This window comes from Chlorocebus sabaeus, chromosome 26 (assembly GCF_047675955.1).
Source record: "Chlorocebus sabaeus isolate Y175 chromosome 26, mChlSab1.0.hap1, whole genome shotgun sequence".
Classification (NCBI taxonomy): domain Eukaryota; kingdom Metazoa; phylum Chordata; class Mammalia; order Primates; family Cercopithecidae; genus Chlorocebus; species Chlorocebus sabaeus.
The window spans coordinates 34,025,994-34,051,322 of record NC_132929.1 but is presented as its reverse complement, the minus strand read 5'-3'; the positions used below and the strand labels follow the sequence as shown (position 1 = coordinate 34,051,322).

Here is a 25,329-nt window from a genome sequence, read left to right as displayed (position 1 = left end):
CTTTCTTTGCCTGCCAGGAAAGCCTGATATCTTTTTCTGTCATTCTTTCTTTTCCTTTTCTCCCTCTCTCCTTCCCTCCCTTGTTCAATGACCTTTTATTACATGCCAGGCACTTTGCTGAGCACTGGAGCCAAGGATGAATAAGACAAAATGTCCAACTGTAGGTGACTACTTGTAAAGATACAGAAACAAAGAGCCTTAGAGGAACTGGTAAATGCCACAGAATGGATCTCTCAACTTCAGAACTATTGAATTTTGGGCCACATAATTGTGCTGTGAAGGCTGTCTGGTCCATTGTAGGGTGTTTAACAGCACCCCTGGCTTGTCTCGGTAGATGCCAGTAACATCCTTTTCTCCAGCTGTGCCAAGCAAAGATGCCCCCAGATATTGCCAAATGTCCCGGGGGTGAGGTAGCAAAATCATCCCAGTTGAGAACCACTGAGAACCACTGCCCTAGATCAAACTCCTGATAGGGTCGGGAAGGCCTGCGTTTCTGTCCTGGTTCTGCAGCAGGGAGCTGTGTGGCCAGAAGCAACTTAATCTCCTCAAGCTTCCCTTTTCTTATTTGGAAAACAAGAGTTGAGAAAAATCCCTTCTAAATCCCGCGAGTCTTGGAAATTTTGCATTTGTCTGCTATAATATATCAGATCATATGTTCTGGAAAGGTAGGGACAGAGTTTATGCTTGACCCTATGCTTAACATGCCTAGGACAGAAACCTGTAATCAGTTAACAAATACTCATAGATGCTGACTGTGTGTAAAATAAATAGGGCCTGTGATTAAGAAATTTACATTCTTCATGGGGAAAGAAAATCCAGTCCCAAGTCAGCCTGCTTGGGTTCCGGACTGCCTAGGCGTGAATCCGGGCTCTGCCTCATGTGGGCTGGCTGACTTTGAATAAGTTACTTACCCTATCTGAGCCTCAGTTTCCCCATCTGTAAAATGGAGATGATGATAATAGCCACTTCAGGGCTGCTGTGAAGTTTTAATGAGGTAGAACAGTACCTGGCACACAGAGCAAGTACTTGACAAGGGTTAGCTATGGTGCTTGGGAAGATGAGGCTAAATTTGCAGCACAAAGCCATGTTGGTTTCACACCCAATGCCTGGAACATATGGTTAAGTCTTGCCAGTGCTCAGAAGGAAAGAGCCCACAGGTAGAGAAACAGTTCTATGAGGAGTATCTACAAAGGTTGTATAGGCTTTGTTTTTGGTGGGGAGCTGCAGGGCAGGCAAGGGAAGAGGCCGTAATAGAAGGTCCAGAGGTGCTCAGTAAATAGTGGGGAGAAACATCCAGTCTTTCATAACCAGAACTAAATCGCTCAGAGCAGTGAAGTGACCTACCCAGGCCACACTGCAGTTAAGGATGAGAGTCAGGATCAGCGTCCCAGGTCTTGATTCCTAGTCCAGTGCTCTTGTTGCCTGACCAGCACTGTGGGGATTTTAGAAAGAGGTATTCCCTGGTGAGAAAGTGCTTTGTGTTCTAAATGCGCAGGGTTAAACAGGTCTGTCTTGAGAGCCCTTAGGGCAAGGTAAGGGGGCAGAGGAGGGAAGGACCAGTTGGAGGGTTGAGGTTGGGGTCAATGACATGAGGGCTGAGTGTTTTGGAACCTGTGATATCCCAGAGGAGGACTGGACCAATATTTAATTTTGTATTGTCAATCAAAACAGAAAAACCAGGGTTGCTAAGGAAATCAGATGAAGGGAGGACATTCAGATGAAGAAACAGATCATTTCCAAACAAGAATGAGCAAGAACTCCAGATTCCTTATGTGCATTCAGGTAAAAAGCTAATTATAAATCAGATCTACCAGGTCATTAAAGAGATCCCACCCAAGCTGTGTTTTACAACACTTCACTATCTGACACTGGGTGTTGGCAATGTGAAATATACATGGCACTGATTGATATAGGTGGGCCAGGCCTGTTAGCTCAGTAGAATTGGGGTCCTCACAACTGCGTGCTACTGGTACGAGTAATTACACTCAAAACCATGTTGCCTTATATCTGCAGCACACTTCCCTTTGTTCAGTGCACTTTCATAGGCATCGCCAAGTCCTGACAAGTCTATCATTCTCATTTTCTGTAAGTGCAAACAGCGTGAGGTTAGATGAGATGACCTGCCCAAGGATCTATGGCTGCAATCTGGGCACCTCCAAATGTGGGCTCACCATGCTCTGTACCTGCTGGAGTAACCATCTTTCAAATGGCCCAAGGGTCCCTGCCTCCTAGGACTTGTACCCGGTGTGGTCCTCTCCCACATTGCACCAGGGCTAGTCTGTGTGGCCAATAACATAGCAGAAGCGATGGGTATGTCACTGCTGGGATCGGATTGTGAAAGACTAGGCCTTCCATTGTGGAGCCTCTCTCTGTCTCTCTGGGGATTCTCTCTCTCTTGCTGTGGGAGAAGCCAACCGCCACGTTGTGAGCAGTTTTATGGAGAGACCCCCATGGCAAGGAACTGAGGCCTCTGCTCCAGCAGCTGCAAGGATCTGGGGCCTGCCAATCTCTTCATGAGCGTTATTCTCCAGCCTTGGTGCAGTCTTACCTCTGTACTAGGAGGCAAGGTGACCTCCTCCAGAACCCCTACTCACATGTCTTAAAACCTGTCCTCCTACCTGGGTTGTTCTAGTGAATGAAGTTCCCCCACAAGCAATTCATTCCTTTCAGTTACCCGTTGCCATCTTCCTGTGCGTCTCATGAGAACACACCCAGGAGATGTCCATGCTTAAGGAGATTTCAATTTCTCTTATAGTGAGTCGTATAAATATATAAAAATACTTATATATTTATTATAAGTATATTTTATAATTATATATAATACTTATATATTTATATATAAATACAAGTATATATTATATGTATAAATATGTATATATAAGTATATATTATAATATATATTTATATCTATATTTTAAATATTTATAAAATATTTATATATATTTTTATATATATAAAAAAATTCATGACAGCCCTTTTAGGTCAGGCCAGGGATGAGGGAAGGGACAGTGCTGTGTACCTCTGGTCAGGCAATGGCAGGTTCCCACTAAAGCCCTATGACTCTGACTCTCTCTCTATATATACTTACATGTCATAAATATGACTCTAATATATATACTTACATATTTAAATATATAAATATATTAATATATAAAAATTTCACATATACAAATATACACAAAATTTTGTATAAATTTTATTTTATATATACTTATATGTCATAAGTGTATGACTAATATAGACTTATATTTTAAATAATATATTAACAATATACAAAATATTTCACACATACAAATATATACAAAATTTTGTATAAATTTTATTTTGTATGCAAAATAAATATATATTTTTATTTCCTCTGTGTGTGTCTTTGTATACACAAAATAAATAAAAGATACATTTTTAAAAGTGTGAGTGGCAGGATCTAATGTGTGCATACTGAGCCAAACTCGGGTATGGGCCGGCGCATATGGAGTCTTTATTGCTTGTCTGTTTTCCCAGGTTCCCTATGATGCCCCAATTTTGTGACATAATTTCAGTGGAGTGAAAGATTCCACAGCGCCAGCTGCTAGTCCAAATGAGCAGACAGTAGGCAGGCTGCGGTGGAGTGCTGGGGAGAGGAGGTGGCCAGCAGAGAGAACCTCCTTGCTTGCTAGTCACGTGAGCTTCCTAATCATGTGAAGTCGATTTTGCTGAGTCATCACTGATGAGGGTATGGGTTCTTTTGGTCTGATGATGACCTGAGCTATGGGGGGCCAGGGTGGATGGGAAGCTTCCTAAGTATGAGTTTACTTAGTAAGTCAGTTTTCTTCATGACAGCAAGAAAGTTCTGGATTACTGGGAGAATGGAAGAGCCGTGGCACCAGGATTTAGCAGAGATAACATTTAGGAATCCATCAGGAATGGAAGAACATGTAGAAAGCAGGGGCATGCGGGGGAAAATAAACTTTGATGTGATCCTGCAGATTTGCCCAGGGTCCCCTCCTGCTCTTGGCCAGCTGTCTGGAGGAAAAGGCATTGTGAGTGATGTCTTACTCGGGCACCTGTTTATGGATTTCCATCCTGTCCCAGGGATATTTGTGTTTAAGGAGGGGTAAAGCTTTAAAACAAACAAAAAACACAGAGGAATTCCAGGCACCCAGGTGGAGAACTATGGGGCAGAACCCTAGATTTAGTTTTAAAACTCTTACACTGGCTTGATTGGCTTGTGGGTTTGGGTGGCCACATTTGCAGAGCTGGGTGGCACAATGGCTAAGAGAAGAGGCTTAAATGGGAACTTGGGCTCTTGTGGACTGTGTGGCCTTGAGCAAGTAACTTAGTCTCTTTGAATTATCCTTGTCTGTAAAATGAAATACAATGATAGTTCATACCTAATACATTTGTGGGGGGTTTAGAGTGGGATAATGCTTAGTATAGACTTGCACATAGAATGAAGATTAGCTATTACAGCTTTATAATATGTTTATATTATGGCTATATATTATAGTAATATTACAATAATATCAATTAATTGCAGTAATACTAATATATTACAGCTATGTAATAATACCTAGGAAGCCCATGGCCATAGAGAGCATGGTTTAGGTTTCTTCTGCTTGCCTGACCTTTCCTACCTGCCCTTCACAAATGCCAAAGCAGGCCAACTTGAGGATCTGGCAGGAACTGAGGGCAGGGTGGGCCGCAGGGCATCAGGGGAGGGTACTTGTTCTTGTGGGCAGAATGGTTGGGGAGCCTCCCCTGCTGCCAGAATCTGGGTGGCACCTCTGTGCTTGGCAGGGACAGTACCCCTCTGGGCCTGGGGAAGGCTGTACAATGGGAGCTCTGTTGCTTGCTGGGACCGTGTCAAGGTATCTGACTAGGTCAGAAATGCAGCTAAGGAGCAGGGACCCCCTGCTCCAGGTCATGTATGAAAGTGTGGGCAGAGAGACCTCCAGCCTCCAGGCCTGTTGACATCCCGGGAAGGACCGAAAGGAATCATGTGGCAGGCGGTGTTTCTGGCTCCCTGAGCTCTCAATGGGGTCAACAGTCCTGTGGTGCCCCAGCCCTCTTAGGTCAGGCCGGGGGTGAGGGAAGGGACAGTACCTCTGGTCAGGCAATGGCAGGTTCCCACTAAAACCCTACGACTCTGGCTCTTGTCCCAGAAGTTTTACCACACACTGAATAAAAGCAGGATTGTGAAGTTGTTGCTGCCTGACAGCTGGTTACAAAACTGCCTTGCCCAGCACCAGGCACCAGTATTTGGCAGAGGTATCATTTAGGAATCCATCAGGAATTTGGTCTCCGGGGTAGGAGACTGAGGTGGGGAAGGAGAGGGTGGAGAGGGATGGTTTAAACTAACTTCAGCACCTCTTATTGTTTTAAGTAGTCTGCCAGGCAATTGACATTCATTTGGTCTTTTAAACCTGACAACCAAGATAGTATTACAATTATTCCCACTCTACAGGCCAGGAAACTGAGGCTCAGAGAAGTTGAGTGACTTGCCTTGATGACACATTTGGGGAGAGTAGAGTGAGGATTAAAGCCTGCCACTGTCTGGTTGAAATTCCCAGGCTCCGACCACTCTATGGCACTGCCTGGCTGGACTAAGACTATTTCCCTCTTGTGTTTGGTAGGTGCTGTTATCTCATGAAAGCCCAGTTTAAGTGTCTAGCTCTGGAGCTTTCTTTGGCGATGGGGCGGGCATGTGTGCATGGGATGTCTGTCGTCTTGCAGCCTGGCTGTCAGGAGCTAAAAATTCAGACCAGGCTCCCTTTACCTGTTCTTCAAGGGTGCTTTTGTTCCTTGACCACCAGATTTTAGGAGATAAATTTGAGAATGACTCTGAGGCTATAATCTAGAAATCTAAACCCCTGTGAACTCCATTCCTTCCTGGCTATTTACTGGGCTCTCTCTTTCCTTAGGAGGTAAGCTGTGGCCAGGCTTCCACCTGGGTGTAATTAGAATCCTCCACACTTCTCAGGCTCTGGGCTCTCAGAGACCTGAAATTTTCGCAAGTGCTGCCCTCCTCCCTAATAACTGGTTGGCAGTGGTTCATCAGAGCCGGAAGGGACCAGGTAGCACTTCTTGCTGCCTCCCTTTCCCTGTCCCCTGGGAGACAAATCAGGGGCTCCACCCACTCCCAGCCCTGGGTTCAGAGAGCTGGAGATGATGGGAGAAAACATTTCTCCATATTTCATTGTTGTGTTTTAATTTATATTCACGGGAGAGTGGCAGATTAGAGGTTGTGAAGCTATGAGGGGAAAACAGCTTCTAAAAATAAAAGTGTTAGTGGCGTGACGGGCCAGATTTTGAAGGAGGGCGCCTTGCATTCTCTCCCGAGGTGAGAAGACAACGGGATAATTATCCAGTGAACGGCGCCGGCTCTCAGTGGAGCAGCGGGGCCAAATGTTCATGATGCCATTTCACCCACTCAGCTACAAAGGGGCATTCAAAAGCCCTGTAAGAAATATGTTCAGATTAGCCAGAGGAGATATGCTCTTTCGGAAAATGAATGGCATCAACATTCTTTCCTGGCAGAAGTTCTGGCTGTCCTTATGGAAGTGACCACGTCATTTAGGTGCCAGGCTAAAAGAAAGTTAAGTAGGCTGAGTGTCGCTGGCTCTAGGGCACCTCCCCTGGCCTGATACCCTGTGCCTGCCACTTTCCTGACCCCACCCATGTTTCAGTCCTAACTCCATCACTCATGTGACCTTTTAGCCAGTTTCCTAAACTTCTTGAGACTCAGTTTTAAAAACGTACTGAATGATAAATCCTGTCTCAAACCGGTTTGAGATTAAAAAAGAATTAACTATTGCAAAGAAACTAGAATATGTCTAAGGCCCAATGAGTGCTATTTTTCTTCACAATATTAGCAGGTCACAGTGAAACTGCCTTTGTGAAATTATGACAGTTACAGAAATCTGACATAGTCTACTCCATCTTGCTTTTAACCTCTAAGCTGTCCTTGGTAATTCCGAGGCATAGGCCAAGCTAACTTTGGAAGAAATTTAGTTTGTAGTTTAACCTTACAGCAAGGATAATAGCCACTCCCCAAACTAAACCACGTTTGCAAAACCAATGAAAGGCCAGAAGGTTAGGATTATGAAAGGGCATGAATTCTGCTTAGATACAGGCAAATTTTCTATCATCCCTTACTGCTCGGGGTCATGTGGCCCGAGGTCACAAGATTTATGACTTCCCCAATTGCTCCTATAGATAACGTCACTATCGTAGAGCCTAAGATGGGTCTTTGGAGATGTTTTTTAGACTGACTCCATCCGGACTTGAGACTCATGACTCAAGACTTGAGACTCATGACTCAGCCAGCCTTGGGGCTCCCACCCAGAGGCAGACTGAGTGCACGAGGACCATTTTCCACACCCCTGTGATTTCATCCCCAACCAATCAGCAGCACCCATTCCCTAATCCCCTGCATATCAAACTATCCTTCAAAAACCCTAACTTGTGAGCCTTCAGGGAGACTGACTGGAGTAATAACTCTGTCTTCTACGTAGCTGGCCTTGTGTTAAACTCTTACTTTACTGCAATAGCATGGTCTTGGTGAACTGGTTTTGTTTATGCAGTGAGTAGGAAGAACCTGTTGGGTAATTACAACAGCTGGAACAGCTATTTAATAGAGTGCTCCTGAACACTGGGAAGCTTGTAACCCTCCCCCCGAAAATGAATCACTAATGGTTGAATTTCAGGCCAGGGGAAAGATAGTTTGGAGAGGTGAAACTTTCTGGTGCTATGCAAATACTACCACAGAGGCAACCATCTGTTCAGCTTATTTGTAATGTCAGCACAGTATTGTTGTGAAGAAGAAGAAGGCCCAGAGAGAACCACAATTATTTTTGCAGTTTACAATGCACTTTCAGATGCACATTCTCATTTGGCCCACAAACAGCTTTTTCAAGTAGCCATCAAGACCATCTGCCTTTTGTAGATGACAAAACTAGAAGTCAAGATTAAGTTCATTTAGTGATTAAACCAGAACTCCCAAATCCTGTTTTTTTCCCATGCTGAGATCTAAGAGGGAATTCATCCCTAGATTGTCAGAAAGCACTAGGGTATGGCCTTTTATGGGAGTGGTCTTTGGGTCATGCCAAAGGGAAATAACAAAGAGAAGAAACATGATCATCTGTACAATTCTTTTCACCATAAGACTGGAGAGAGTGAGGCCGGGATTTCTTCATTCCTAAACTTCTCCCTTTCAAGACTTGGGCCCTTTGTGCTGAAGACCCCATGCCTGGGCTCCACTTCTGACACTTTTCAGAAAATGGAGCAGTTCAGAGAGGCTGCCCCCCGTGATTCCAGGTACAGGTAGGAAAGAAATGAACAGGGGACTAAATATTTTCCTTCCAAGGAGGCTAACTCTGGAGGTGGGGACCTTCCTACAGGTTGCTGAGAGAGGATAGGCCTGAGAATGACTCTTCCAAACACCTAGCACAGTGCCTAGTGCCTAACAGGGATTAATACAAGCTGTCAGATGAAGGGTATAGATAAGGAAACTGCGGCATGTGCCTTCGTGTAGTTCAGTGGCCAGCCCCTGTGTGGACACCAGATTCCTGGGTTGGAAGGAGTTTCAGGAATTGAGCAGCCTGACTTCCTAACTTTATTTATTGAGATGGAGTCTCTATTGTCCAGGCTCAGAAGCAGTGGTGTGATCTCGGCTCACTGCAACCTCTGCCTCTTGGATTCAAGCCACCCGCAGGCCTCAGCCTCCTGAGTAGCTGGGATTACAAGTGTTTGCCACCATGCCAGGCTAATTTTTGTAGTTTTAGTAGAAATGGGGTTTTGCTATGTTGGCCAGACTGGTCTTGACCTCCTGACCTCAAGTGATCCACTCGCCTTGGCCTCCCAAAGTTCTGGGATTATAGGTGTGAGCTACCGCGCCTGGCCACTTCCCTTACTTATTGATGAAGAAACTGAAGCTCAGAGTTCAATAGTGACTTGCCCCAGGTCATATGGCTACTTAGTGGCTGAGGTAGCTTTCCTGACTTGAGCCTCCCTGCCGCACTCCCACCGTACTCCTTGGCAACAGGATTTCATGATCTAATCATGGCCAACACAAGACCTCATGTCCCACAAGTACCTCCACTGAATTTCCTTAAAATAACTGTTGTGATGAGCTTTAATTTGTTAGAGGTGCCATGGGTGGGGTTGGGGAAACGAAATCCTGTTAAACTTGCTAATTGCCTGTTAATTTCAGTCCCCACTCTAGAGAAAGCTGTTTCTGGATGATGGTATGTGCTCTGGAATTGGCAATAATTAGTCAGCTTGGGCCAGAGCCAGACCATCAGGTAGGAAATAATATGTCCAATGACTGAGAAGTAAAAATGCAGTCAGTTTTAAATGACAAGCTGTCTGGAAGCTGTTTATTAAGGGGCTGTCTTTTGCTTCAGCAACCTGATAGAATACCCAGATTAGCTACACAGCTTTAAATGCCAAATAAAAGCAGTGCTATTACCACCACTAAAAATAATAGCTTTGGTTTATTGAGTACTTACTTTGTACCAAGCTGTCTGCTAAGTGTTATGCATGCATTCCCTTCATTTAATCCTCACCGTGAGCCTGCGAGGGACAGATACTATCCCTCATTTGCCCATGAGGAGAATGGAAGCTCTGCAAGGTTAAGTCACTACCTACTTAAGGTCATTTAGTTACTAAGTAGCACAGCTGGGACTCACTGTCTGGGGACTCTGAAGTTAGTATGTAAGACCCACCTTTGAAAATCTCATCAGCACTTATAAAGTATAGGGTTCAACCAATATTTTTCCCAGTTGATTACCAGATAAAGATTTCCTTAAGTTTAGGGGCCAGGTTGCATGAAAAATAAATAACTTTGTATGCCAGAACCATAATCATCCTAGCACAGTGTGAGGTACACACACAGGAGGGAAGTGTGCCCCCGTTGTCCCACCTCACACCCACTCTGGGCCTGTGCTCACCAGGCGATACTTCTAGTGGAACCATCTGGCATCTAAATGATTTCCCTCTCTCTTGGGCCTGTTCACTATTTGATTGTTTGTCAAGCACCTGTAGTCGAATTATTTCATGTTAAACCTATCTGTGAAGGGATTCCACTCAATTATCCCCCAAGCTTCCGACTGGCAAATGAAACTAACAAGCAAAACCAGTTCTTTGGCATTTGCGGGCCAGGGTTCAGTTGTTCTCAGGCCCCGTGTCTTGCTCATGTGCTGCTTTGGTAGGATGTCCTCCACCTGCGTTGCCTCCCGTCTCTATCTGCTGGATGGTGGGAGCCATCTCCTAACACACTCACTGAGTCTGGGCTCATACATTCATTGCACAAACATCGACCACACACCTGGTCTGTACCAGGCCTAGATGTTGAGAATATAGTGATGAACAAGGCACAGGGCTTCATCTCAAAGAGTCATAACTACTTTTGGGGAAGGAGCAGAAGAGAGAACCAATGAGTACAAGACAGCTTGGCTACTTGCTGGGCTTGCTGTAAGCAGGGGCAATCCACATGCCTAACTTGGGTGACCAACCATCCTGGTTTGCGTGGAATTGCCCTGATTGAGCACCCAAAGTCCCACAAACCAGAAGATCCCTTAGGCCCAGGCATACTAGGACAGCTGGTCACCCTACACCTAGCCAGAGGAGATGCGGGAGGGATGCTCTGGGTGGGACTCATCCAAGGAGCGGGACTCTCCAGGCAGATAAGACAGAGGAAGGAGGAACCAGGCAGAGGGACAGTGACATGAGAGAGTGGCATGGTTAGAACAGAGGGTCCATGTCAAGGAGTGGCAGGACAGGGGGAGCAGCATGGACTCACCAGCGTGGTAGAGGCACGAAACTTGTTCTTAGTTATGCTGTGGGATGTCTGTTCACTGGAACCTACTTCTAGGAAGAACAGGGACACCCTGGATACCTGAGGCTTGGGAGGTGCTTTACTAGATGAATTCTAGAGATGAAAGAGGGGCATGTTCTGTGGTGCGCACCTGCTATAGTTCTAGTCATCTTAGTCTGTTCTCTTGCGGACGTCCTCACACAGCCCACAGCATGTGCTCCAGAAGTTCTCATTGTTCCTCAAGTTCTCAACTCTAATCTACATGGAAAGTAACCTCAATGCCTTTGAGAAGAAGGGGCCCCAAGGCCAAGCCCACCTCTACCTCAGTGTGGCTGGGAAGGCAGCACTGGGATGTCAGTGGGCTCTCTCGCTTATGCCACAAATAACAGGCCAGCTTTGGAACTTCTCAGATTCTCAGTAATCTGTAAAACAGGGATGGCAGTATCTTCTTTGCAGAGATGTTGTGAGATCCAAATAAGTGCCTGGTCCAGTGTCAGTGTGTGATGTATATGGAGGGAGAGACTTTGAAGCTGAATCTTATGGTATGAAAGGTCTTCAGCTGAAGGAAGGAAATGGCCCTTAGCCCAGGGTCAGCACATGCGAGGGTCTGGAGCCCAGAAGTATCCTGAGAGCGAGGGGAGTGATGAACATTGCGTGTGGCTGTTGCACAGGACTTTCTTCCCCTCCGGCACCCAACAAACCTGTGACAAACAAGTGCTTCCTGACCCTGTGAATACCTAGAATCTTCAGAGCCACCATTGACTCCTTCTCCTCACCCAACATAATCAAACATGCAGCATGACCTGTTGATACTGTCTACTAAAACTCACTTGAATCCACTTTAATCCACCTCCAGCTCATCCATGGGGGTATCAACATTCTCCTGGCTGCTACCTCCCCCAGGGTCTCCCTGCTTACACCCCCTCCCTCTCCCCTCCCCCCACTACCGTCCTCTTCCAGTGCATTCTACACATCAGCCCAAGTGATCAGTGGATGATGAGAACTGATGCTATCACCCCTGCCGAAGCTGTTACATTCCTATCATTCTTGTGAAACCCAACCACAGAATGACCCTTGGCCTGTAGCGAGGGTGTTGAATGCTATGGTTGCTGCTCATGTTTTAAACTCTTCTTGAGCTGTTTTCTTCCTTCTTTTCCACCCTTCTCTTCTGGTGGCCTTGCTGAGTTCCTGGAACACATCACACTCCTTCCCCACCCAGAACCACGGCTATAAACCCACTTCCTCCCCTGTTAGCCCAGTTAACTCCTGTTCATCATTCAAGTTTTAGTGTAAATGTCACTTCCTCAATGTGTTCTGGAACATTCTCAGCATACTCTATTTGTAAGTGGTTTTAGTTAGTGTCTTTGAATTTGGCGAGAAAGTGTGTGGCGAGGCAGTGTGGCCCGGTGGTAGGAGCGTGGGCCCTGGAGTCAGAGTGTGTGGGCTCCAGGGCCCATGCCCCAGGAGCCCTACCTGGAGCTGACTGGCTATGTGACCTTGGGCAAGTTGTTTCCCTGTTCTGTGGCTCAGTTTCCCCACCAGTACAAAAGGATAAGAATAGTATCCATCTCAGCGGGTTTCAGTGAGGATTAAATGAATGAATATTGGTAAATGCCTGGCCCGTGGTAGATGCCTTGGAAGCATTTCTGACGTAAATAAAAGGAGTTGTCTCCAAGCGCTTTGCTCACATCCCAGATGCACCCTCCATCATATTGCATTTAGTCAGGTGGGCTTGTGTCCACTTCTTCTTGATCCTAAGGCCCTTTTGAGGTCAGGGACGAATGCTAAGGCATTTTTCTGTATGGTGGTGCCCAGAAAGCTGCCTACCACACAGTGGATTATCATCAAATGGAGTAGGAATCGAATAATGAGGTGAAAATAATGTATGATGCAGAAGATGTGAAATGCCAAGGACAGCCTCGCTATAACCAGATATCAGAGACAGGCCTGCATGCTTGACCCTATCCACACCTGTGTTAGGACGTTAGGCCAAAAAGATAGAGCCAGAGGGTCAAATCTTTCAGGTTTTAATGAACTGTCTTTTTGGAGAGACTCAACACTATTGGTAGATTCACCCCAGATTTCCATCATTTTCTGAAACAGTTCAGTCCTCAAGAAGAGAGCCCATGTTGGACATAAATTTAAAAACAGATAATAAACCTCAAGAAGTAATTTGGAACGCCTGGGAAAGTCACTTTAAAATGCCCCCTTTAAGTATGGAGGGAATTAAGGTATTTGATTAGCAGACAAATCTCCCAGAGAATAAATTAGAAAATACTCAGTTTTCTTGTTTCAGAAGCACTTTTTACAGAGCTGTGAAATTATCAATACTAAGTAGGAAAAAAGAGTTCTCATTAAAAAAAATTGATTTAGGACAACTTGCTAAGAGATATTTTTACTCAATGAGCATGGTATTCTTGGAGACAGCTGTGATCTTTAACTTCCTAGATTTACTTAAAAAATAGATGGAGAAGTATCTTTCTACTTTGTATCTGTGGTTTATTTTGGGGAATGGAGTGTGAATGCTGGATGGTGATAGGGCAAGAGAAGCATGGTGAAGGGACAGAGGTTACCCCCTTCTACCCTCACAGCAGCTTCCCCTCCAACCCCACCCACATCCTGCAAAACCTCTGCCAGGAGCAAAATCTTCTTGTACCCTCAGGATCATAGGAATCACTTTGTAAATTGCAGGGTCGGTGTGCCAATTGCTTACTTAAATAGTCACTCCCTTCTTGAAGAATTTAAATCTGTAACCTTGAAGAATTTAGCGTGTTCTGTACCCATGTCATTTTATGTCCATGGTAGGGAGATACTTTAGCCTGAAACACACACTGTCTAGAGACTCACCCAGCTATGCTTTTGCTGAGCAAAGGGCTCTGCTAACACATCCTGACTGAGGCTATGAGGCTGGCCAGGTTCTGGGCCTCAGGAATCACCACCCAGTCTGTGCAAGGCTTGGGATGAGAAGTGAATCACTCCAGGAGGCTCAGTGAATGGCAGAGTCAGGCCTCAAATACAGGTTTCCTGATGTCTAACTCTGGGCCTTTTCAAAAGCCCCCAAACCCAGGAAGGACTGGTCTTGATCATGAGTTCCTCAAGGTTCTTTGCTTGCTGTAGAAGTTTACCGTAAAACGTTACCTCAGAAATTCAGGAGGTACTTCTCAGGGGATTAGGGGGCCATCCAGGGGTCTTGTGGTCTCTGGCTGCCTCCAGGAACACTGCTCAGTGAGGAGGGGTCCCAGCCGTGGAGGGCGCTGGCGCCCAGAGCTTTAGAGTGGCTGTGACTAAGTGACCCGTGTGCTTTTCATGGACTGTTTCTTACCCTTATAACAACCTAAGAGCCAGGTATGAATTGTCCATTTTATGGGTGACGCCATAAGACCTAGAGAGATTGGGTCAATTATTGAAGACTCAGGTTTGTCTGACCCCAAAGCCCAAGGAACTGTTTTTACCACTCTATATATGTAGACAACCCTGTCTGAAAGCTTGGCTCTGGAGAACACAACATGAGCTGGAGAGGGTGGCGAGGTCAGTGGAACGTTTCTTCCAGTTCGCTTTATTGTGATTATTTTAAAAGAAAATACCTGCAATGCATGGACTGTCTCTAAAAATGGCAGAAGAAAGGGCTCCTATTAGGTGTCTCTAGGCTGGAAACTGGGTGACTGGGGACAGGGCTGGGAGGAAGACTTCTTACCATATACCATTTTGTGACTTTCATGATTTTGTACATGTGACTTCATCAGCTGATTAAAAATAAAGTTAAAATTTAAAAGAAAGAGAATGCACGCACTTGCTAAAAAATTTAGTCCGTATGAATGAGAATACAGAATATAGTGACTAGTCTCCTCCTGCTTCTGACCCCAGGCTCTCTTTCCCTGCTGCCCCAAGTCAGCTGTTGCTATTGTTCTGGAGACATTACAGGCACATACAAACATACATGTGTACATCTCCCTTTTTACATAAGCTGGATGAAGCCCTGCATACTGGTTGGCACCCTGTCTTTTGACTTACATGTTGGAGAATATTCTACATGAGTACGTACAGTTCTACTTTATCTATTTAGAGATGGAGTCTTGCTCTGCCGACTGGGTTGGACTGCAGTGGCCCGATCTTGGCTCAGTGCAACCTGTCTCCCAGGTTCAAGCAATTCTCCCTGCCTCAGCCTCCTGAGTAGCTGGGGTTACTGTTGCCCACCACCACACTTGGCTAATTTTTATATTTTTTAGAAGAGACGGGGTTTCGCCATGTTGGCCTTGCTGGTCTGGAACTCCTGACCTCAGGTGATCTGCCTGCCTCAGTCTCTCAAAGTGCTGGGATTACAGGCGTGAGTTATCGTGCCTGGCCAACTTCATTCTTTTAAAAGACTGCATAGTGTTCTTCTGCATGGATATAGCCTGATTTATTTATCCAGTTGCCTGTTGATGGACATTTATGTTTCCAGTCTTTTGCTACTACAGATAATCCAAAAGTGAGTTTTCTCAATGACTTTTCTCATACATGTGTAGGTCAGTCTGTGAGATAAACATTTATACATGCAATTACTGTGTCAAAGGACATTTGTGTTTTTTAAAAATCTTTTAAAATCGTATGTGCTGTTTAAACTTGGAGAGTCATTGTCACTGTGTCCCCTGAAGAGGTTGTGCAGTTTCCTTCCCACCACAAGTCATGAGGATATCTGTTTCCTTACAAATGGGAAGAGATTTAGCAAAATGGAGCAAATTTGCTACAAAAGACAAGTCTTTAGAGGCCCAGCATATCCCATGGAGGGCTGTAGGGCCTGTACTCCATGTGACCTCTCCAGAGTATCTGACCATCTCCATGGGAATTGGACATTTCCCCAGTCAATCTGTGGATGCTTATGGAACCTCTATTGTGTGTCATGCTCTTTACTAGGGGCTGTGGAGGGCTATGGAGATCACCAGGAACCAAAGTCTCTGGACCTGGCCCCCAGAAGCTTGTGATATAACTGGGCAGCTGAGAAATCCTTTGAGAAGAGAACCAACAGTACAAGGCCATGAGTCCCAAGTTCTAAATCGGGATGGTCCAATCTTTTGGCTTCTCTGGGCCACACTGGAAGAATTGTCTTGGGCCACACATAAAATACACTAACACTAATGGTAGCTGATGAGCTACAAAAAGAAAATCACGAAAAAATCTCGTAACGTTTCAAGAAAGTTTATGAATTTGTGTTGGACCACATTCAAAACCGTCCTGGACCAAGGCTGTCCTGGGCTGAAGGCTGGACTAGCTTGTTCTAAATGACACTTACAGGCCGGGCACAGTGACTCACACCTGTAATCCCAGCACTTTGGGGAGGCCAAGGTGGGGGCGGATCACTTGAGGTTGGGGATTTGGGACCAACATGGCCAACATGGTGAAACCTCATCTCTACTAAAAATACAAAAATTAGCCAGGTGTGGTGCCGGGTACCTGTAATCCCAGCTACTTGAGAGGCTAAGGCAGGAGAATCGCTTGAACCCAGGAAGCAGAGGTTGCAGTGAGCTGAGATTGCACCACTGCACTCCAGCTTGGGTGACAAAGCGAGACTCTGTTTCAAAAATAAGTAGATAAAATAAATGAATGAATGAATGAATGAAGCTTATGGACAATACATGTCTTAGGAGTTTAGGGAGACAGATCACTTCTAGTTGATGTGGTCTTGGGGAGGTTTCTCAGACAAAGGAGAATTTGATGTTAACTTTGAACAATGGGTAAGATTTTACCAGGCTAAGAGGAAGATGAACGTTACTGGTGGGGAACAGACTCTTAATTTCCAAGGAACCATTAATTGTGCTGATCACATGCCAAATACCATGCAAGAAATTCACTCATTTGCTCAAGCAACATGTACTGTGTGCCTTCTATGGGCCAGGCATTGTCTTAGGAGCCTGGGGAACTTAGATTGGAGGCACTTTCATAGTTCTCTGCCTCATTTTACAGAGAAGCAAACTGAGGCCCACAGAGGCTAAATGACTAGCTAGTGAGTGGTCAAGCTGGGGGGTTAATGGTGATTTTCTGACTCTAATTTTTGTCCTTTTCCTCTCCAACAACTGGAGAGCAAAGGTACAGAAGGAGAAACGTACAAGGCACATTTGGAAGACAAAATATAGGTCTATGAAAGATGAATTGGGCACCAGACCCAAGGTCTCTTTTAAGTGTCCAAGCCACATACCCTTATAACAAAACAATTCTGTAAGAAAAGATGGCATTTCTGTGGTCTGAAATTTCATGCCTCATGCAACCAGTATTTATTTTTTTCCTGCAAATTACAATCTGCATTGACATTATTAAGGAAATCACATGAACCCAGCAGAAAATGAAGAATCCAATTGATTATTTTTATTGCAATAGAAGTCCTTTGCAGGCGGACCAGGCAGAGACCCAATTTCATTTGCCGGTAATGTTGTAAACACCGCTAATCGCCTGACTTTAGTAAAGTATAGAGACAAAGGAACAATCAAAGGTATTGATTAGAAATTCTGTTTGGACAAATTAACTTCACATTTCAGTGGTCTTCATCTTAGGAACACCAGAATTCTGTGCATTAATAAGTGACAGCCATAACATTACCTTTCCTACTGTTTATACAGTTTTTGACAATGTCACTACAGTGCTATTGCACTGATTATTTTCAGGCTGATTACTCTTTCCTGCAGAGGTTGAACTATCAGTAGATTGCCATTCAATTCAATTTAGTAGTTATGACAGTTGGAATAACTACATTGCATCTTAATGTGTGTGTCTTATACATAAATCACACTGTTTGCTAAGCAATAATGAACAGAGAAGCAGCTAGTAGATTGAAAAGCAGTCCTCAATAGAAGACTGTCTTCTAGGCTGGAAAGTGGGAATTCACTGAACATCTGAAAGTCCAGTGGACCCTGGCTTCAACTCTGGGGCCTAGAGTCCATCAGAATGTGGGCCACATGGTTGGTGCTTAGTGCATTTTTGTTGACATGGCATCCTTTCAATGTTTACAAAAGTTGCCTTAACTCTCTAGTCTGTGGGTATTTTCTCATTCATTCATTTATTCATGCATTGATTCCTGGTGGCTCAGTGTTGTGGGAGTTACGAAGAATCATGCATGGCCTTTGCCCACTGAACTACAGTTCTGTAAATGTTACAAAACAAGTGCACAGTAGTTCTAGTAGCTCAAGGTGCTGTTGGGAAAGGTGGTATGAGTTCAACTCTTGGCTCTGATACTTACCAACTATACGACCTTGGGCAACTTGCATAACCTCCCTAAGTCCCAATTATCTCCTCTATGAAATGGGGATAAATCATAGTAATATCTGTATTGTTGTTGGAGGATTGAGAGTGAGCTGGCCGGGTGCAGTGACTCACACTTGTAATCCCAGCACTTTGGGGAGGCCAAGATGGGTGGATCACTTGAGGTCAGGAGTTCAAGAGCAGCCTGGCCAACATGGTGAAACCCTATCTCTACTAAAAATAAAAAAAATTAGCCAGGTGTGGTGGCGTGTGCCTGTAGTCCCAGGTACTTGGGAGACTGAGGCAGGAGAATAGCTTGAACCCAAGTGGTGGAGGTTGCAGAGAGGTGAGATCATGCCACTGCATTCCAGCCTGGGTGATAGAGTGAGACTGTCTCAAAAAAAAAAAAAAAAAAAAAAAAAGCACAACAAAACCACACATGAGAGTGAGTTTGTAAAGTGCCTGGCTCTTATCTCAGGAAATGTGAGCTACTGTTTATTCTGAGAGTTCACTCATCACTTCCAGGTTGGACCAAGACAGGTGGTGGTGGGGTTATCAGAGATGACTTTAGGATGGGCCAAACTTGGGTACCCTGAGCTATGTGGGGAGGTGGGGCCTTGTTGGGGTAGGAGCTGAAAGTCAGAGCCTGGGACAGATGTGCATGGGATGGGTATAGGGTGCGAGTCCCCCTGGCTGGAGAGGAGGAGGTGAGATGACACTGGGAAGACAGGTACTCATCACAGAGGGACTTGTGGGCACCTGCAGACTGCCATGTGACTCAAATTTTCCCCAAGAATCAGGCCAGTTGTCACAGGTCTAGGGGGAAGTGACATGGTAAAAATCAGTGTATTGAGGCCTGGCTTCCCTGGAGATCAAGCATTTTATCTTATAAATGAAATTCACTTTTCAGTCAAGCAATTTCTTAAATTAAGGCAAGCAGGAAACACAGGCATTTTCTAACTTTTGCATCATCCATCTCTAAGACTCTGTGGGAGCTCCCAATGGAGGGCAGTATGAGTGGAGCTGAAAACCAGAGAGCTATCTTCCACAAGGGTAAAAGGAGAAGCGCTACCAATTATTTTCGAATCCTTTCATTTTCCTCTGTTTTGTACCCTTTAAAATGACATGGCAAATATTTTCCCCCAAATGATTAGACTCCAAAATTGCTTTGGCTCATAGAATGTCCATAAGCTCCACCCACACTTCCCCTGTCTCAGTGCTTTTCATTTCTGTCCCTAAGAGCCTGATCTGTTGGGGTCAAACTGCTATGCAGGCATTCTGCAAAGCTGGGCTCCAGCCCCGGAACTGCTGGTCTCAGCTCGGCTTCCTCTTTCAATTCTCTCTTCAGCTACAACACAGCTCACGTAGCTTCCCTCAGAAGCGCTTTACCCCATCCAAAGATATATCTTGGCAGAGAAAATCAAGGCAGATTTTGTTTAAAAAGGTAGGAGATAGCAAAGCCGCTTTCTTCCCTGGAAGAAAGTCTATATACAGACAACCTGCTAGCTTCATCCTCCAATGCCTGTGGACTATAGTCGAAGGGAAAGTATCTTTAAAAGAAAAATGTGACCGCCTATAGGAGCTTGTGGGGGAAAGATCCCACCCAGCTAAGCAAACATGGATGAAATGGGAAGGCAGCTTAACGCCATGGTGGTGCAAGACCGGTTCTGAGACCAGGTTGTTTGATTTGAGTTAGAATGACCCTGATTGTTGTCAGAGGGCAGGGCGTGCCCTGGGTACAGTGCAGTCCGACGGAAACAGGCGAAACTAGCTTTCCTCTGAGCTCGCTACTAAGGGCAGCAACTGAGGAACGTTTGACAGCTTACCAAGCACAGAGGCGCATTCTGACCACAGCCCTGTGAGGAATGAGCTTTCTGGCTTGTTTCGCAGGTGGGGAAACAGACTCAGAGGCCAATGGCTTGCCCAAGATGTCCCAGAGCTAGCATCTGGCAGAGTCGGGGCTTCTGGAGGTCCAGCTGCACACCTCATGTTTTTTCCGTGGCACCATGCCACTGTCATTTGGAACGCAGCCGGCACGGTGAGGTCCACACTGCTGGTGGACTGACCCCATGCCTGAGCTTGGTGTGATGGTCTTAGCTCCATGTGAGTAACTCAACCGCTTTCGGCTTCAGTTTCCCCAGCTGCATGAGGAGGGGCTGACTCCAACTCACACCTTCCCAGAAGGAAGGCATAACTATGGCACACAGGAGAAATCGGGAGGAACCAGACTGCATGGTTTCCTGTGAATTCTGTCCCTTGGAGGATGGTATGTTAAATGTGATATTAGACTAAATGGGACAGAAAAGGAAGCCTGCTAGTCCCATGTGTTTCCCCTGGATATTGCATCAGGCTGTGCCTGAAAAACCTGGCCCGCTTTCTTCTCAACCGGACTTTGGCACCCTGCTGTACCAGAGACCGAGAACCTGGATGCCGGAGCAGATGGATCGGGGATGGAGGACCAAATCCACTACTTCCGAACTGAAGACTTTGAGCAGATCGCTTGGCCTAGCCAAGACTCAGTATCTTTTTCTGTAAAATGGGGACAAACAGGACTGCCCTCTTCCCAAGGTTGTTGTGAAGAGTGAGACAGTGCGTGGACTGTGCTAGGCACGTTGCCTGGTGTAAGAACCGTCCCATAAATGATCGGTCACTTTTCTTGCTAACGTGTGTTCAGTACTTATACTGTGTCAGGCACTGTGCTACTCGCTTTCCATCAATTAACTTATCCTTTTTAATGACAGAATCCAGGTAGAGAGCTTCGCGTAGTTCCTGGCACATAGGACATGCTCAGAGTGGTGCCTATTGTTAATGGAAGCCTGCCTAAGTCTGGGCCCTGCCCTGAGCTGCTGCTTCCATGGGGACCAATTGCCATGACTTGGGTCATGTAATCTCTCAGTGGCTCCCTTTGTTGCAAATCCATTCATTGCACAAGGCCTGGCTCAGCAAGCAACTTCTTCATGGTTTAGTGGTTTGCTGGTGGAGACAGATGTGTGAGCCAGTGGTTGCAATGCAGTGCTCCAGGAGTGCCTGAGCAGGGGTGAGCAGAAGGGTCGCGGTGGGGAACCAGAGGGGACAATCGCCTTTCTTTTGGGGGTGTGGTTCAGGGAAGATCTCATGGAGAGAAGGTAATAGTTGAGTTGGGTGTTGAAAGAATGGGAGTGTGTTGGGCAGAGGCAGGGACAGGGCATATTCAGGACACTGTAGGACATTGGAGATGGTCTAGAGGCAGATAGTGAAGGGCCTGGGTGGCCGGGCTGTCTACCTTTTCTCTGGAGGCCACGGAATATTTTGACAGATCTTGAGCAGGGAAGAAGCATGATGACCTTTGCCTCTTAGAAAGATCACCAGGATTGTGGTATGGAGGATGGAGGCGAGAGGGCAGCCAGCTTCAAGCCTATGGTGGGAGCACAGGCCAGACACTGAAGAGGGCAGTGGCAATGGAGGGGAGCCAGGGGACACATTTGAGAGACACACAGGAGAAAAGGCCGGCTGGACTTGCTGACCACATGAGGTAGGGGAAGGAGAGAGAAGCCCACAGTGACTTCCCCTGTGGGAAATTCTGACTTGGGGAAGGCCTCTCACAGTGAGGACTGAGACGGGGCCACTAGAGGCGGCATTTGATAACTCACTGGTTTCCTTAGAAAATAGGTGGAGGGATGGTAGCTGGAGATGCGTCCTCTCCTTTCGCCACTGCACAGAGGCCCAGAATCCACAGGGACCTGGAAGCAGTTCCTCAGTGGGATGGGGCAAGGTCAGGAGGCTCACTGGCTAGTTGTACCTGCCTCCATGCAGGAGTAGCTTTGAGAAGCCAGGGGCGGCTGGGAGGGCCATGAGTGGATCAGAATTGTGTGCTGAGAGGAGAGCTCAGGTCTCTGAGGATGTTCAGCCTGGGCAGACAGGCCAGGGAGGGACCTCGAAGGTTGTCACCCTCAGCGATCCTGCGTACCTCCACGCAGGGATGCTCACTGTGTCGCCAAGGTCAAACTGGATCTGGGCTCAACGTGGGGGAGACCTTGTTTCCTCCTCTACAAAATGCTGATAAATTACCTACATCAAAGACGGTGGAGGGTGGAATGTGAAATTCATGAAAAGCCTCTTTTTTTTTTTTTTTTTCTAAGACAGGGTCTCGCTCTGTTGCCTAGGCTTGAGTGCAGAGGTGCAATCATGGGTCACTGCAGCCTTCACCTTCTGATCCTCCTGCCTCAGCCTCCCTAGTAAGTGGGACCACAGTTGTGTAGCCATCAAGCCCAGCTAAATTTTGTATTTTTTGTGGAGATGGGGTCTCTTTATGTTGCCCAGGCTGGTCTCAAACTTCTGGGCTCAAGTGAATCCTCCTGCTTGGGCCTCCCAAAGTGTTGGGATTACAGGCATGAGCCACAGCCGGCCCATGTAAAGCCTTTTTACTGCCCCCAGCAGAGAGGATGCACTTCCCAGTGGTGAGAGGCCCCTGAAGAAACTGTCCCGTCTTCCCCCACCCAATGGCCCAGTCCCCTGGAAATTTCAGCAAAGGAGGGTTGGGTGCTTGACGATTGATGTAAAAGGGCTTTGGATCAAGTAACTTAGACGTTACCTTCCCACAGTACATCTTTGCTGGGTGAGCACATGTATCTGATGTGGCTGCAATGTGTTTTAGCTGAAAATGAGTCATTAATAAATAAGGTAGGGAGTTTCCTTAGCCCTGTTTGCTTCAACACAAGATAAAATAAGGAATGCAAAATGGCAGTAGTCTGCCAGGAAAACTGGACTGAGTACACCTAGTTTGGGGGTGGTCAAGACTCTTGATCTTAAGCTGGGCGCAGTGGCTCACGCCCGTAATCCTGGCACTTTGGGAGGCTGAGGCGGGCGGATCACCTAAGGTTGGGAGTTTGAGACCAGCCTGACCAACATGGTGAAACCCCGTCTCTACTAAAAATACAAAAATTAGCCTGTGTGGTGGTCAGCACCTGTAGTTCCAGCTACTCAGGAGGCTGAGGCAGGAGAATTGCTGGAACCTGGGAGGTGTAGTTTGCGGTGAGCCGAGATCACGTCACTGCACTCCAGCCTGGGCGACAGAGCAAGACTCTGTCTCCATACACACACAAAAAGACTCTTGATCTTATTGGAGGCAGGTTGGTACACTGGAATGAGTGGGAGATTTGGGATCAGGGAACCTGGGATGGAACCATGTCTTTCTCCCTTCGAAGTTGTGTAACCTTGGACAAGTCACTTAACCTCCAAGACTCACTTTCCTCCTTCATCAAGTGCTGTGTAAAGAATGCGGGAGAGTGATTTAAGCAAAGCTCCCTAACTGCCTGGCATCTAGTAAGTACACAGGTAATTTTAGCCAAATCTATAGCTGAACCAGCTAATGCCAGAAAGATATTAACTGGAGCAGTTTCTTATCCTCCTACCTCCCTGCTGCGTCTTCCCATACTGTCCCCAGACATTTCCCCTGGAGTTCTGTCTGTGGGTTGTCATTTTGTCTGCTTGCCTTTCATCCTCCAAACGTCTTGTTAATCGCACAGGAAGTGGGTGGGTAATGGGCTTCTCTGTTGTTCCACTGGCCTCCCAGTGAGTCTTACTGTTTTGCTTTCCTCACCACGGGGGCTTGTCACACCCTCTAATGACTGTTTTCCTTTCAGAAATGGCATATTTTTAGACAAAAAGCATTTCCTGGGGCTCATCACCGATTCCCTGGCAGATCTCTGACTTCTCAGCAATTTTCCCTGCTTCTCTCTGGTCACATAAAACCCACTCTGGCAGCATAAGCACAGGAAATGCAGGAACCACAGGCCCCCAGCAGTCTTCACTGCTCTGAGCCGATACCCAGTGCTGGGGGCCAGGACCCAGGCTGGGCAATCCTTAGTTAAGGCATGAGGTCCCAGCTGCTGGGACTGCAGAGGCTGTTGCTTCTGGCTGCTGTCCTGCCCCTCCCCAGCCGTCCTGCCCCTCCCCAGCCGTCCAGCTCCCCTCTGCCAGTGTTAGAGGGTAGGGTGGTAGTGTTTTCAAAGTTACCAAAACCATGCCCCTTTCTGAGTCAAGCCCAAGTTCAGATGATTCCCTTCCCTTCTTAGTAATAGCCATAGTCAGACACACCTGGGTTTGAGTCATGGCTTAGCCCTTGCCTAGCTTGAATGCTCTAAGCCTCAGTTTCTTCATTTGTAAAATGGGGGCTCTATTAGTAAACCTCACGAGGCCATCGTAAAGATGACATGGAATACAGTGGGTGAGTATAATGCTTAGCCCCATGCCTGGCACTTACTTGCTTTTATTTTTTCTGATCTAAATAATTACAATGACTTAATTATAATTTTAAATTTATAAAAATTGTTTTATAATTCTTTAAATATAATTATATTTCTTTTCCCTCTCCCATAGGCTGTGAGTCCCTGGAGGGAAGCGGCAAATCCTTTTTTTTTTTTTTTTTTTTTGAGACAGAGTGTCACTCTGTTGCCCAGGCTGGAGTGCAGTGACAGGATCTTGGCTCACTGCAACCTCCATCTCCCAGGATCAAGCGATTCTCATGCCTCAGCCTCCTGAGTAGTTGGGATTACAGGCACATGCCACAACACTTAGCTAACTTCTGTATGTTTTGGTGGAGACTGAGTTTCACCATGTTGGTCAGGCTGGTCTTGAACACCTGGCCTCGTGTGATCCACCTGCCTCAGCCTCCCGAAGTGCGGGAATTACAGACGTAATCCTGCCAAGATCATCATCTTTTTTTTTTGAGACCAAATCTCGCTCTGTCACCCAGGCTGGAGTGTGATGGCACAATCTTTGCTCACTGTAACCTCTGCCACCCGAGTTCAAGTGATTCTCTTGCCTCAGCCTCCCAAGTAGCTGGGATTACAGCCACATGCCACCATGCCTGACTGCTTTTTCATATTTTTAGTAGAGATGGGGTTTCACCATGTTGGCCCGGCTGGTCTCGACCTCCTGACCTCAGGCGATCCACCCACCTTGGCCTCCCAAAGTGCTGGGATTACAGGCGTGAGCCACTACACTCGGCCTGATCTAAATACCCAGTAAATGTGTAAGGGGCTGAGAAGGGTGAACTAATGCCTTTATGGCCCCAAAGAGCTGGGTTCCCTGCCCTCAGGGAGCTTCAGTGGGGAGCCCAAGGGTCCTTGAGAAGGGTCACTGAGAGAGATGGAAAGGGCATGTGGCTGGGCTGGCAGGGCAGTAAGGGTGGTTGTGATTGGGTGAGGAGGGTGGAGGAAGTCCAGGTGCCTGCCCTTTCTAAGCCTCTCTACATAATAAAAACTGAATAGTCATGCATTTCTATTTGGCTCAATTCATTCATTTGGTTGATTCAGATTTTTGGAGCACTAACTCCAGAAGGTTCT

General features: G+C 46.3%; 1 protein-coding gene and 2 long non-coding RNA genes across 4 annotated transcripts in view; 2 read left to right on the top strand and 1 right to left on the bottom strand.

Annotated features, from left to right (window-relative positions):
- Positions 1-25,329, top strand: part of LOC140710469 (uncharacterized) — a 286,566-nt gene that overhangs the window by 25,821 nt on the left and 235,416 nt on the right. The gene's annotated exons all lie outside the window — the stretch shown is intronic.
- LIPC (lipase C, hepatic type) overlaps positions 1-25,329 on the bottom strand; it is a 163,394-nt gene that overhangs the window by 76,751 nt on the left and 61,314 nt on the right. The gene's annotated exons all lie outside the window — the stretch shown is intronic.
- LOC140710382 (uncharacterized) overlaps positions 1-25,329 on the top strand; it is a 65,182-nt gene that overhangs the window by 2,276 nt on the left and 37,577 nt on the right. Inside the window, exon 2 of the long non-coding RNA XR_012091356.1 lies at positions 1,672-1,782. This is a non-coding gene — a long non-coding RNA (uncharacterized lncRNA). The remainder of the gene's footprint in view (positions 1-1,671; positions 1,783-25,329) is intronic.